The sequence below is a fragment of the Anser brachyrhynchus genome (genome assembly GCF_964034855.1).
Source record: "Anser brachyrhynchus genome assembly, chromosome: 5".
Lineage (NCBI taxonomy): Eukaryota > Metazoa > Chordata > Aves > Anseriformes > Anatidae > Anser > Anser brachyrhynchus.
Window position 1 is genome coordinate 15,346,073 of NC_137699.1, and position 13,892 is coordinate 15,359,964.

The following is a 13,892-nucleotide window of genomic DNA, read 5'->3' on the forward strand; positions in this document are numbered from 1 at the left end:
CTATGCTCAGCTATGCAGCTTAAGATTTCTGCGTGTACAGTGATGGCAATATCTTTCTGTTCCTTTTCCTTACATGAATGCTTGAAGAAGAGAAGATTCATAAGAGACTTTTAAAGATTTATTTACAATTAATAGAGATGGCTTCAATGCATTTAAACCTTGTCACATATCACTGGTGTTACAAATAATGAGAAACAGCTAAAGTGAGTAGAATAAGTTTTATAACACTTTAAGTAAATTAGCCTTAGAAGAACATATTGTATGCTCACAAGAAGAAGGAGGAGAGGTAGAAGAGTCTCCCAAAGAGTTCTTACGCTCAGAGTTCCTGGGGTTGAAAAGCAGCACTCAAAAAAATTGTATTTTTCTATTTGTTTAACAGATTTTTCTTAAGTTTTCATTAACATCATACCTGAAATTTAAGCCGGAGTTTTTAATATCCAGTTAATGTGTGAAATTATAAGGAAAGAAAGAGGGAAGTGCAAAGTATTGTGAAAGAACTTCAGGCATTGTCCCAATGTCCTGAAACATACAATATAATAACATAATGTCCTGTCTAACATACAATGTATGAAAGCTATTAGTAAAATTTTTTTTTTTTTTTTAGATAGCTGGAATAAAAAAGGCTCTACAGGAAGTGATTATTCCGTTCTTTTCTGCATATTTCTGGCATATGGATAAATAATTAAGAAAGCGTTTTCTTTATTCAATGTCAAGAAGTTAGGAACATCTCAGGACTTTTAAGAGATTTTTATATAAGAAAGCTTGTAAAAGTGCCAGACTGAAAAGTTTCTCTCCACAGGGAAGAAGCAAGAAATGACAAGCAAGTTTCTACCATTTCTGTCCAAACTTCTTCAAGTCTACTTGAAAACAAACCCAATAAGTGAAAAGACAGCTCAGCTGCTGTTAATCATTTGTTTTTTAACCTCTTTACAGAGGCTGCCAGCCAGGTTGCTCGTCATTTAATGTCATATCTTCTTCTATTAGCTGAATTTGAAATATCAACCTATTTTATCCTATATCTATAATAGGGAAGCAACAACTAATACTTATAGAATTTAGCCATTATATGAATCATCAACCCTGAGCTTTTTCATTATATACATTTGAAAACATGGCCATTTACAGTTCAGGTATATATCAACTTGCATAACAAAGTTACCACACACATTCCTCCTCTCTGTAAATACCATCACTGGAAGTCAAAGTAGTTATCCGTTTTGGCTGGATGCTTTCTGACCTCTGTCCCTTAAATTTGCATGCTGAAAATGTCATCTTAGCAAAGGCTCCAGAATTGCTGTGATGTAGCTGTACTACTGACAGCAACAGTACTTTTAAATAAAAAACTCACTACATGTCTTTTCCACAAGATTTGCTCTTGAAAGCTGTTTGCCATAAATAGTTAAATCTCTTCAGTATGTTGAAAAGGAAAGTCATTTAACTTAACAGTTCAGTCTTATCCCGTTGCCCAGTGTAGATAAAACCTTTCCATCTGTCTAATAGACACCGTTAGCCTAGAACTCTATAGTGGGTAATGTTAACATGACATGCTCCCTCTACTGACAGTACCACTGAAAAATATTGGTGCCATTCCCCTACAGAGGCCAGAACAATAGACTTTCCCCTTAGTGTTTGAGAAGGGCACACTAAGGGTAATTCACCTGCTGGACAAAGCAGCAGGTCCTTTCACATTCACATACCATTAAAAGTTTATTTTATTATTTTATTATTTTTTATTTTTTTATTTTATTTTTTAACTGTTAAAATCAGTTGAAATTTGTAAAGAAGACTTGTGTATCTATCTTCTTTCTGTCAGACAACTGCAGACCAGTTAGAATGTTTGCAACACTTTTCATTAGAAAAGGAAACAGATTAAAAAAAAAAAAAAGAACAGATTATTTTTTTTATAAGCTAATTTAACAAGCACAATTCCAGATAGCATTGGAGAACTGATTTGCGACAGACATATATATATATATACACATATACATACATATATGTGTGTATATATACACACGTATATATATATACACACACACATATATATGTTGCTCAAAAACATCCTTGGAAATAGTTGTTTGCCCAAAAGGTTGCAAAATTAGAGAAATATTTCCTTTTTGCTACTGCTTAATATCAGTTTTTAGTTCTAAATCAAAGTGATAATATTGCAACCGTTTACAGAAGAATAGCATACATTCAGCATACATTCAGAAATGAGTCACCACTTGACAAAGACTCTTGGTAAAATAAACTATAGGATTCTGAAATTCAACTCCCTCTGTAAGAAGAAAAGGATGAAGTTAAAAAAAACAGTTGGGAAATGGGGTATTTTTGTTTTTCTTCAGAAAGCTGTTATATGTTGAATGTGCAAAACCAAATAAACCGAATAGTATTTGTTACTATATTGCATGTCTATCAGTGTCTCTCATTAAAAATTCCTTACATTGTAGGCTAGGATGAAATAAGTACAAAGACACACATACATACACCCGTCTCATTTCCCCCTGTCCCCCGGACAAATATCATATGATAAATGGTGATATTTTCCAGCCATTTATCCTAAATTAAGGGCTTGAATTTGAAGAGCTCTTTCTTTTCTAGATTAGCCATTTTCTTTTTGTTTATTCTACAGTGACAGTATCTATTATTAATACAAAGAAGAATATTATCAGTACCATTAAATCTAACTTCTCTCCTAGTAAGATAACTAAGGTCTCTAGTATGTTCCAGTCAAATCCAGAATTGACATGGTATGTTTTGTTTCCAAATGTCAACAGATGATAATGGCAACTTCATGACATTTCCCAAAGTTCATACAGACAGTTTAAAGTCTTACAGGAAATGTCCTTAAACTGTTAAGGCAACAGAACTAGTTGTGGTTTCATTTTTATTAAACCCATGTGGTGTCCCACTTGATTACTTTACTATATGTATTTCCACAAATAATAAAGTCCTATGGATTCCACTGCTCATAGGAAAATACTAGAGGCACATTCTCTGTGTATTACCTATCTCCTCTCTGAAATCTTTCTTCCTTATTTTGTTCTTTTCTTCATCCTTCCTTACTCTGCCCACATACGCTTTCTGTCTCCTGCAAACCTATTCTTCTCTATATTTGTTAGTACACTTGTCCTCTTAGAATAGTATATAGAATTATTTGCTTTTTCTAGACACGTTTTGCCCCCTTCCCCAAATCATTGATTTCATCACAACCTACAATTGTCTATATCTTATTAAAAAAAAAAAAAAGTGTCTGAAAAAAAAAAAAGTGTTTTGTTTATGGACAACAATATAATAACAAGGGTTTGTTTTAGATTTTATTTAAGCTTCATATTTGAACAATGCTCATTTGAGACTTGCTAGGTTGTTCATTCTTTACTGAAGGTGTTAGTTTGCTTTCTAACTTCCACGGAAATCTCATTAAACATCAGAATGCCTCAGAAAGTTTGCAACAGTAGGGACCTTAAAAAAAAATGGTGTTTGCAGGTCTTCCAAAGTTATATTTTCATATCAGGATATATGGAAGGCCCTTATGGTCTGGATTTCCCGATCCTATGTTACAGCATATGAATAATGTCTTTGGATCCACATGCATAGAGGCAGCCTGGAGCATGGCCCTCAGGGCTATCCAATCATTCATTTAACTGTCTGGAGCTGGAGATTATGAGAGATTTTATGAGAGAGATTATGAGATATGAGATTATGTTGATCAGTTTTGTCAGGCTGACATAGTAAAGAAATGGGGAATTTCCAACAGCTACTCTCTTAATTCCTTTCTAAACAAACAAACAAACACATAAATGTCAGCACATTCTCACAGGTATTTTGATTTCAGTGAATTAGTATTTTTTCCAGTACAAACGGTTTTCTGCTTCAAAAACATATTAAATCAACTAAACAATGAATAAAGGCTACAGACTCAATTCTGTTAGCAACACTTTTTTTTTTCTTTTTTTAAACACACATAATATGGTTGGACGCTCCCTTTTCAACTTCACTAGCATTCTGCTATGTTGAACTTTCAATATAGTAAAATATTCAAACCTCTGATGAAAAGAAAAACTATCACACCCAGAAAACACATGGACCAAACAAATGCTTGTGCTCCATCATTGGTATATTTAAAAGGAATAGTCCCAGTGACATCTATAGTGGTATGTACATAAAGTTGACTTTCACAGGCATCTGTACATATGAGAAGGTTTGAGAATCTCAAACTATGTAGGCTCACTAAGTTTTCTTCACTTCATGTTTTAAAAAGTTATTTCCACATAGGATTGGTCAAAAAAGTGATCAGTAAAACATTTAAAGACAAAGTGAAAACTATTTTTTTTTTGAATTGCAGATATGATGATATTTTTCTGTTACTTTCAGTTTAGCCTTCCAAAACGGGTTATTTTTAATTTTTATTTTCTGTGCTTTAATGTGCTTTTTAAAACAAAGAAAAAAGGTGAAAGTGTTGAAAATAAAATGTAAACAACTTAAAATATAGACTTTTTTTTTTTCACACTGCTTAATTTTCCACTGAAAATGAGGCAGTAGGCAAGAGTGCACCCAGTCTGAGCAGCCTGTAAGGGAATTGCGACATTTTTCCATGTTCAGTGATTACTCAGAGAAAAAAAGGGGATAGCAAATATTTACTTTATTCACTGTGTGCAGAGGAAGAATCAGCATTGTGCAGCATGACACAAAGGTTCCCATCAGCTCTTGCCCAAGCTTTTGAAAGGCAGAGTTCCCCACATTTCCTTGGACCTTCAAAGGATATGTCTCATATTGCAAGAAATCTGTAAATGAAATAACACTTTCATTGAAACAGCATTGAAACTAAAGTAATGATGAAAGTGTATTGAAAATTTGGATTGATAACAGGTATTGATAAATGTTAGAGATCTGACAGCTCATCAGAAATTTATTCAGACTATGTAAGCAACCCTGTTAAACCCAGCAGAAACAGTGTTGAAGCTTTCACTAATTTCCAAAACATCAGAGGAGATAAAGATTAAATTATTTCCCCTTCAGCTGGTGCCATTAAGTAGTAGATGACCCTTCTCTATTTGGTAAAAAAATCGAAATATACGAATAAACAAGCTAAAACTCAGCAGAGGTTTTCCAAACCCAACAAAATTTATCAATGTGATGATTGTTTCTTCCTCCTTTCATATAATGGGGAATACATACTATGCAATTTCTGAGAATGTTTACCTGGAGTTTCTACACATGAAAAAATGAGATAAAAGGACTTCATAGAGCACTTTTGAAATGAGCATAGTCTTTCCAATCAAAAAGAAAAATAGTCTTCTTATAGTGCCATTTAAACAGTGATTATATTCAATGGACTCAGACTAAAACAACTTTTCCAAAAAGTTTTATATTGTAATTGTATTATGCTGTTGATGATTTTTTGAATTCTTTATACACTGCTGAACTGAAATAATTGCCATGCGCATTTTAAATTTTGAATCAAACAGAGGACAAATTAACATAAAACTGGTGAGAGTTAACACTTGATAATTTTTTTGGCTTATTATAAATCGTTTTGCCACCATCTATCACTCCATTGGTTAGTCAATCCTTTCAGAGAAAATTAAAATTATTAATATTGAAAATCAATCTTACCAATCATAGATTTAGTGTTTTTTTTTTGTTTGTTTGTTTTCTTAACAACATCAACACAAGAAAAACAAAACATTGCAAACTTACAGTGTGGCAGCTACTTTGCCTTCACTAATTTACTTCTCACTGAGCTTGTACAATGTTTGTGCAACAGTGATATAACAAAGGGTTAAAGGAGAAGAGATCAGGCCTGAAATATTGAATCAATCAAGTCAGATAGATTCAGGTTCAAATTTTACCAAATGTGCGTCAGGTGATCAGGTGCTGGTTCCCTGCTGGATCATCTGGAATGAAGATCACGAAATTCAAGTGCAGTTTTTACACCACTTCTGCTGTGAGAAAACTCCACATCTTTTTGTGAGAAAATGATTTTATCTTATCAAACCTTGTCTCCAAAACACAAATAATATTGTTTACCTTTTCATTCTTTGTTTTTTCTTGACTATTTACAAAGTATTCTCCTTGGGATAAAGACTAACATTCTTTACAGGTTTACATTCTTTTAATAGAATCATAGGGTTGCATTTTAATCCTTGATGTAAGAATATAGACATCTTTCAAGAGACTACATGATCCTTATATTATTTGAAATCAGAAATTTTTCTAAGCCTGTGTTAATTTTTTTCTTCTGTAAGAGGAAGGGATTGGTGTCAGAAGCTGGCTTTGAAATGTGTTGACTTAAGAACCATTTTTTTTCTCATGAAAGTAAGAGAGGAAGGTAAAAAAACAGTCTCAAAGGGTAAACAGAAAACTGTTCATGCATACCCTTCAGTATTCTGTTGCCAAAATATGCATGGTATTAAATATGTCATTTGCACTACAAAAGTAATTTAATGATGAAGAAAGAAAGCAATGAGCAGAGGAAATCTGTACAGGAATCATTTGAAGCAATAGGAAAAAGAAATAGTTAAAGTAAGCAACCTTAAAGATATATATAGTAAGCAGTCAGATTCCTTGAATGTGAACACATGTTCTTAGTTAGGGATGTCTATCTCTAGTTAAAGAATAAACAAAAGTCCAATATAATAAAAAGATTTAAATAATAGCTTATATATTATGAAGCAGACAAACTCAATAGCGTAACAGTAACTCTTCCCCCCAAAAAATATCATGAAAATAATTTAGAAAATTATGCTCAAATTTAAAGCTCTATTTACTTTCCATAGACAAAAATACAGGCTATGCTCATATAATTTTAGTTTTTAGAGAGAAATAGGCTTGACTTCAAGACTTTAAATGTCCCATTACTATTGTTCATATCTAACATGCCTCAAGAACCATAAAAATTGTCTTACTTGAGACATTCTTATTTTTATGGCAGTATTAGATTAGACTGAAACAGTTAAAGAAAATCACATGTATAAGAATTTCATTAATCTTGCAAAATAAAATTATTAGTGTAGTACATTTGCTGCCTTGTTCAATTTTAAAGGTCAGTAAAACTTTTCAATTTCACTTTGTGGAATAACTCAGCATATCAAAATATGTTTTTATTCCTATTTAAGATAGAAAATAATGATTCTACTTTAATAGTGCAGGTGAAAAGTAAACTCCACAGACTTGTACTTTAGGGCTTTAAAATTTCCGTTCCTAGTATGGGCTATCTGCCTTACAGAGGTGATATAGTTTCAGAAAGTAAAATGGCAGTTCCATCTTTGTATACTGGTCAAATTTATATTTAGTGGATTTTATTTATAAAGTAGTCAATGACAGAGACGTTAAAAATGTCCCCATTTCCCAGGCTTTTTCATTCACAGCTGTATTAGTGCCTTAGTGGTGATCATACAAGTGGATCAGAGGTGGTGCTTTGAACAAGAGACCTTCATAAACCAGCACTGATGCTGATGGTCATGCTGTGCATTGGGAACACTAGACTGAAGATAAGTGGAGTCCTGCTGACAAGTTGCTAGCTAACCAGCCATTAAACATTGCAATACTTTAGGCTCTAGACAGATAACCTCTTCATAACTGTGCTAAAACAAAACAAAACAAAAAAACACCTTTCAATTTCTTATCACTGGTCTCTTCCCCACAGTTACTCTCCTTCTCTGAATTTGTGCGAGCACTATTAGTTTCACAACCTGCAAATTGACTAGCATAAATATATAACATATTCATCTTCATCCAGCCACAGAACAGCAAAGTAATTGGATCCAAAAGCAAAAAATGGCAGAGGTGTCTTTGGGAAAAGGAAGATATTGTGAAGACTGGAGAATGGTGAAAGATGTCTTGCTTGGAATTAAAATGCTTGTTACATTGCCTATTATAGTATTCTCCAGTCAAGTAAATTATAAAAACTCAGTTTTAATATTTTTACATAACTCAGTAAATAAGTCTATTTTGTCTTATAATAAAATACATGATTATTAGAAATTAAACACAATAAACTTTCTATATAAAATTCTGTTCTCTAATACTTTAATAAATATTACAAGGCTCTTATACCTGCCATCACAGGCTCCAAAAGTGGAAGAAAATGTAACTGACCTAGATGGAGAAAGGAGAGACTAGGACACAAGGCATCTCTTATGGTCCATATGTAATCAACAGAAAAAAAAGACAGAAGATGGTAAACCTATACAAGGGCTCTGAATTAGCCTCTTTATGAGCTTATCTGACCGGACATAGAAAAGTAAGTCTCATCATAAAGCAACCACAGGTTTTGCACACTCTTTTCCTTTACCTAAAATCATAACTAAAATCATAAGATCAGACTACATTTGATGTAGGAAAAGGACACTCAAAGAGAAACAAAACAAGTGAAATTAGCCTGGGAAGCTCGGCAGGCAAACAGACACTTTACACTTTCAAACAATTATTCAAAAAGTAATGAGAACAATTTTCCAAGTCTTTATTCTTGAAAACTGAAATATATTAATAAAGTTAAACTTGAGCAAAATAAAATTAAAGAAAGACCAATGGTGTTCTATGTTTGGAGAACCTTTCTGAAAGACAAAACAATTCTCTGCTGAAGGTTTAGTCAAATGTTTATTAATTTACTCTGCAAAAGCCTCCAACTAGAGCTAGCTTCACACAGATGAACTCCCTCGCTGTCACATTTTTCATTTTTTATTCCTTACAATAATGATATCTTAATATTGTGATCTGTTTTTCTAATGTAGCTTTTTTTTCTTTTTCTTTTCTCTAATAACACATCTGGCTAATGGATTCTTCAAGAAAAATATGTATTAAATGTCAACAAGAGATAAAAATGGAAATATTTAGTGGCAGTCTGACCATACCAGAGTCCTGATGCACATCTGTTAATATATCACTCTGGATATGAAATGCCATTATTTTTAGGAAATTGGGTTTCATGTATATGTTCAAGTGAAAATACATCTCTAGCTGCTTGGTTCTTGTCTTGAACAACATTTAATTTGTCCCATTGCAAGTGTGAAATGTGAACCTGAAGCAAACTGAGTTAAATATTTTTACTGCCGTGTATGGCGTTTGCAGTAACATCTTTGTCCTTGTATGCTAGTTGTGTGCACATTGTTTTGGTCTCAGGGGCAGAGAAAAAACAGAAGCTGACAGGTTGGCTCAGTAGTAAATAGGAACTTCTCAGAACTGTGACCCCTGTCCATGGGAGAAGAATTTATCCACACACACACATTGATCCATATAGATTATGTATTTCTGCTCATGTGTGAATAATTTTTACTTGTTATTAGTGGGTGGCCTGACGTGGAAAAACAACAACAACAACAACCAAAGGAGGATAAACTTTATTTGGAATAAAAAGTAATTAATTAATTAATTAGCATTTGCCTCCAAGTATTCCACTCTAAATAATTTATAAACCACCCAGATGTCTTTTTATTTATTTACCTGTGTAGTTACTTTCATAATGTGCTAAATTTTATTTCTTAAGAGGCCACTGAGTAGTAAGAAAAACTGAGCTATGTTGGACATCAGCACTAAGGAGCTTTGTTGCAGTAGCATGAAGGCTATCAAAACTGGAGTAAAATATACATGCTACAAGCTAGCCTCATGCTTCAGTCACTAAAAATATAGCATGAGTAGAGTTAGACATCAGCTTATCATTATTTCAGCAAAACTATGAGAAAAAATATAATACCTGCATCTGACTGATAACATGTATGTGAAGATCATCCTTACAAGGAAAAGACAAAAGAAATTTGGGTTTCTCCAGAAGACATCAGCACCCATATGATTAGCAGCCTTGTAAACATTTTGTTATGAACTGTCAGTATAAGCTTTGTTTTGAAAATTTTTATAGATTGATTCAAGCATCTTTATATGTTATATCATCACATACTGCTGTAATTCCTGCATAACAAGGCAACAAAACTTTACAAGAACAGAACTCTGCTGTCATGTAGCAATCATACTTTCCAATGAAGAAATGTAGTGGACTGAATTGTTAGATTTAATTTTTAGGATTATTTAAATCAGAGGTCAAGATTAAATTGGCATCTTTTCTAATTTCTGAATGCTTTATTTTGTTTTAGATGTGATCTGTAATGTTGTGTTCTAAAATACACCCCAATATCAACACCAATGTCTTTGGAAATAATGGATTTGTCCATGTCTTTCCATGTTTACCTGCCAGAGGACCAAGTTGTAGCCAAACAGCCTGGCAGTATGGTGTGCCAGTCCCAGACACAGGCAATTAGCTTTGCACTGAATTTGTAAGTCCTTACAACAGAGGCCTTCCAGGTCCGCTCCTTCTAAAACTTTACTGACCTGCCTGCAGCTTTGTTTTACTTGGTTTAGCTATAGCAGTACTTTCTCTAATTGACCAGGTGTCTATGGCTAATCTGTTTTACTTTTGTTTCCCTTGGTACCACCATAGTTCTATACAGATAGATAATTATTTATGTAGAATGAAATACTTATGACTATAACACAATGATTTAGTGCAGAGAAATACTGACTTGCTATGATATCATCAGTCTTGAGAAGTGGAGACGCAGGGTGCGGTGTAGAGTAGCACAGGCAGAGACTGATACCAGGCAGGGCACAGGTTTGGCACCAGACATCCCATGAGTACACCCTGCTAACTAACAGTCTGTTAAAAAATGTAGACCTGGAGCTGGACAAAGCTAGTTTTAAGAACAACGAAGACAACAAAGAAATAGCACCTAGTATATGTAAAAAGCAGCACAGATAACAAATATGCATGTGGAATGAAGGTCCATATCAAGAAAGAATGAGCAACAGTGTTAAAGTTTACTTACAAACATAAAAAAAAAAAAACCACCTCCTATGTTGACTTAGATGGATGCAGAAGAAACCATTGATACGAATATTTTACTCATCCTGGAAAAGGATTCCAGTTGCTGACAACTCCTGGTAACATCCTCCACCACCAGAATGAAACTGCTGACCCTAGCACCCAAAGGAGCATGGGAAGAGTGACCAAAACATGAGAAAAAGGGGTGGAAAAGAAGGGGTGTGCATATAACAATTTTAACTGCATTATTAGACTTTCTTTTTCTGTAGTAATTACATCTGGAAAATTAATTATTAGACTTTTAATATTGTAACTATACAAACAATAATTATTGTCTCTAATTCTATATATTAAGCGTGATTCCTCTTTGTCCATAAACAAGACTGAGTGTAACAAAGTCCAGAGTATTTGTTGGGTTATGACACAAATTATACTGGTGTCTCTGAAGAGGTGAACTAGGATTTTATGATTTCAGTTAAGCATCTTTTATTAACACTGGTCAAGTCTGTGGTCCTACTATCCAATGACTGCGGTAGTGGAATGCAATGCTTTGATAAAAGCAGTCAGATGGGGAAAATATTACTCATGTTCTTTTTAAAATATATTATTGTTATTATTATTATTTTAATTTAACGTTCTCTTGTTTGTGACAATGTTTCTACTGGAGCATTTCTAAATCATTTTATTTCATGTTTCTGCAGTCAGAACTGCAGTGTGGTAAATCCTAGAACCTTACTGCTTAAAATTAAAGGTGCAAATCCTTTGGCTGGGCTGAGCTAACGCCAGAGCAAAATGTTTTAATGTTCTGATTTCACAGACAGCAGAAGACAGGTATTCTGTGATTCATGGAGCAGCTCTGGCACTTACATATCTTTTGCTTCTGGGGAACAGGGGCAAGCAGTTTTTCTTAAGAAGACGGCAGTCTGATGGTGTCTGCCCAGCCTGTTTCTTCTGCCTGCAGTGCTGTGAAGTTACTGCTCCTGTACCCCTGCATGTGACTACTGGAGTGTTTGTGTAGCTGCCATCCACACCTGCTCCACCTCTTGGGAGGCTGTGGCTGCACAACTGTGTTAGTAATCACAGTATGGCTGTGATCAGTATTAGAGCCAAATTTGCTGTCACCCAAGCAGATGAGTTATTACAACTCCCAGTCCTGCAGATTCTCAAGAGACTCCCAGTGGTTTATGACAGACATCTGCCTGCAAGCTCCTGTCAGGAGGTGCCTTATAAATAAATGGGTTGTTAAAGGCAAATGGTGCCCGAAGAAGAAGAGAAATGGGTTAGGATGATTTCAAAGACTTGGAATTACCTTAGAGAGCTGCCAAAGACTCTGATTTTAGAGAACTGTAAGTAGGTTGGTTTTTGGCTTCAAGGAACTAAAATATTGGAGAGGGGTATCTTTTCTGCTCAGCTGACTAGAGGCAATCAATTCCAGAAAGTGAGGTATTTAAAGGTAATCTTCGAAAGGGAAAGAAATAGCTACTAAAGATCCTGAAAACAGATTATGCAGTATATAGTACAACCACAGTTACTTTAATATAACATAAAATTATATATAATGTGTCTAAAGGAGGGCTACAAAGACGGTGAAGGGTCTAGAGGGCAAGACACACGAGGAGTGGCTGAGGTCCCTTGGTTTGTTCAGCCCAGAGCAGAGCAGGCTGAGGGGAGGCCTCATGGCGGCCTGCAGCTCCCTCACGAGGGGAGCGGAGGGGCAGGCGCTGAGCTCTGCTCTCTGGGGACAGCGACAGGACCCGAGGGAACGGCATGGAGCTGGGACAGGGGAGGGTCAGGCTGGGTCTTAGAAAAAGGTTCTTCACTGAGTAGGTGGCTGGGCACTGGAACAGGCTCCCCAGGGTCACAGCACCAGCCTGCCAGAGTTCAAGAAGCATTTGGACAATACTTCCAGCCATATGGTCTGATTTTTGGGTGGTCATGTGTGGACTCAGTTATCCTTGAGGGTCCCTACCAGGTTACCCTCAGGATATTTTATGATTCCATGACTTATGAAAAGAGAAAAATAAAAGAATTCTAGGAAATTTTCTTATCAGTCTAACCAATATTATTAAAAATTTCATTTGCTTAAAAAAATACTGAAGATGGTTACATGTATAGATTGTAACAGTTGTTTTCACTGAACTTCAGCCAAAATGCCCAAATACTCAGGTTTCAAATGATCTCAAAGTTCACATTTAATATTGGTATACACTTCAGAAATTTTGTCTCTTTCAGACTCAGTTCGAATTTTTTTTTTTTATTTTTATTTTTTTAATAAATAATACATATACCAACCCTGGAAGGAAATTAAACTATGGTCAAGTTATTTTGTCAAAAGTAAAAGTAGAAAGTTAAATTCCTTGAGAATCTCCAGTTCCTCCCAAGCTTGTGATATAGGGAAGAAGAGAATTTGGAACAGTGGTTAGGTTTTAAATGGCAACGTAGCAAATCTTTAACAAATGTTATGTTAGGAATATGGTGACTTCAGCTTCAGGAAAGCTAGACTGTGCTCCGAATTTCATCAACAATTCCATTTAGAATATGAAATGGGGTAATACAAACCTCACACGATGTAATGCAAGAAAGATTCTTAGACAAAAGAGCTATATGAAATTACCGATTTGAAGCTTCTTCTATTATTCAAAACAGTATGTTTTCATATAACTGTCCCTAACACTGAAATTTACAGAAAAACATCCAGGCTTGGTAAGACTTGAAAATATGCTGAATCCACTGTTTCTCTTTGTAGATATTCCAAAATTTAACTGCCATCACTGTGAAAAGTGCACACATTACTTCTGATTTTGCCTGTCTTGACTATCAGAACTGTTGGTTCCTGTAGTGCTTTTCTTTTCTAAGCAAACACTGTTGCATGCCAGCATAGAAACAGTATCAATGAATGAATGAATGAACGAATGAATGAATGAGCGAGTATATCCTAAGGGAAAGATGATTATTATTCATCAGTACTTAGAGTGGTTGACTAATATTTCATGGTATCACTCAGACTACAGGAATAAGGAAAGAGTCAGTGATGCTAACAAGATCTATATTAGAAATGCTGGTCAAAAATCCAGGAAAACTA

The 13,892-nt window shown here is 34.7% G+C and overlaps 1 protein-coding gene across 15 annotated transcripts in view; it reads right to left on the reverse strand.

Moving 5' to 3' along the window:
• Positions 1–13,892, reverse strand: part of LOC308196095 (uncharacterized protein) — a 434,993-nt gene that overhangs the window by 92,881 nt on the left and 328,220 nt on the right. Inside the window, exons 5-6 of one of the 15 annotated variants that reach the window (XR_013952076.1) lie at positions 5,850–5,894; positions 4,639–4,781 (exon numbers count right to left, since the gene is read on the reverse strand). The exons of the other annotated variants lie outside the window; for them this stretch is intronic. The gene's annotated coding sequence lies outside the window, so the exon portion shown is untranslated. The remainder of the gene's footprint in view (positions 1–4,638; positions 4,782–5,849; positions 5,895–13,892) is intronic. 15 annotated transcript variants of the gene reach the window in all.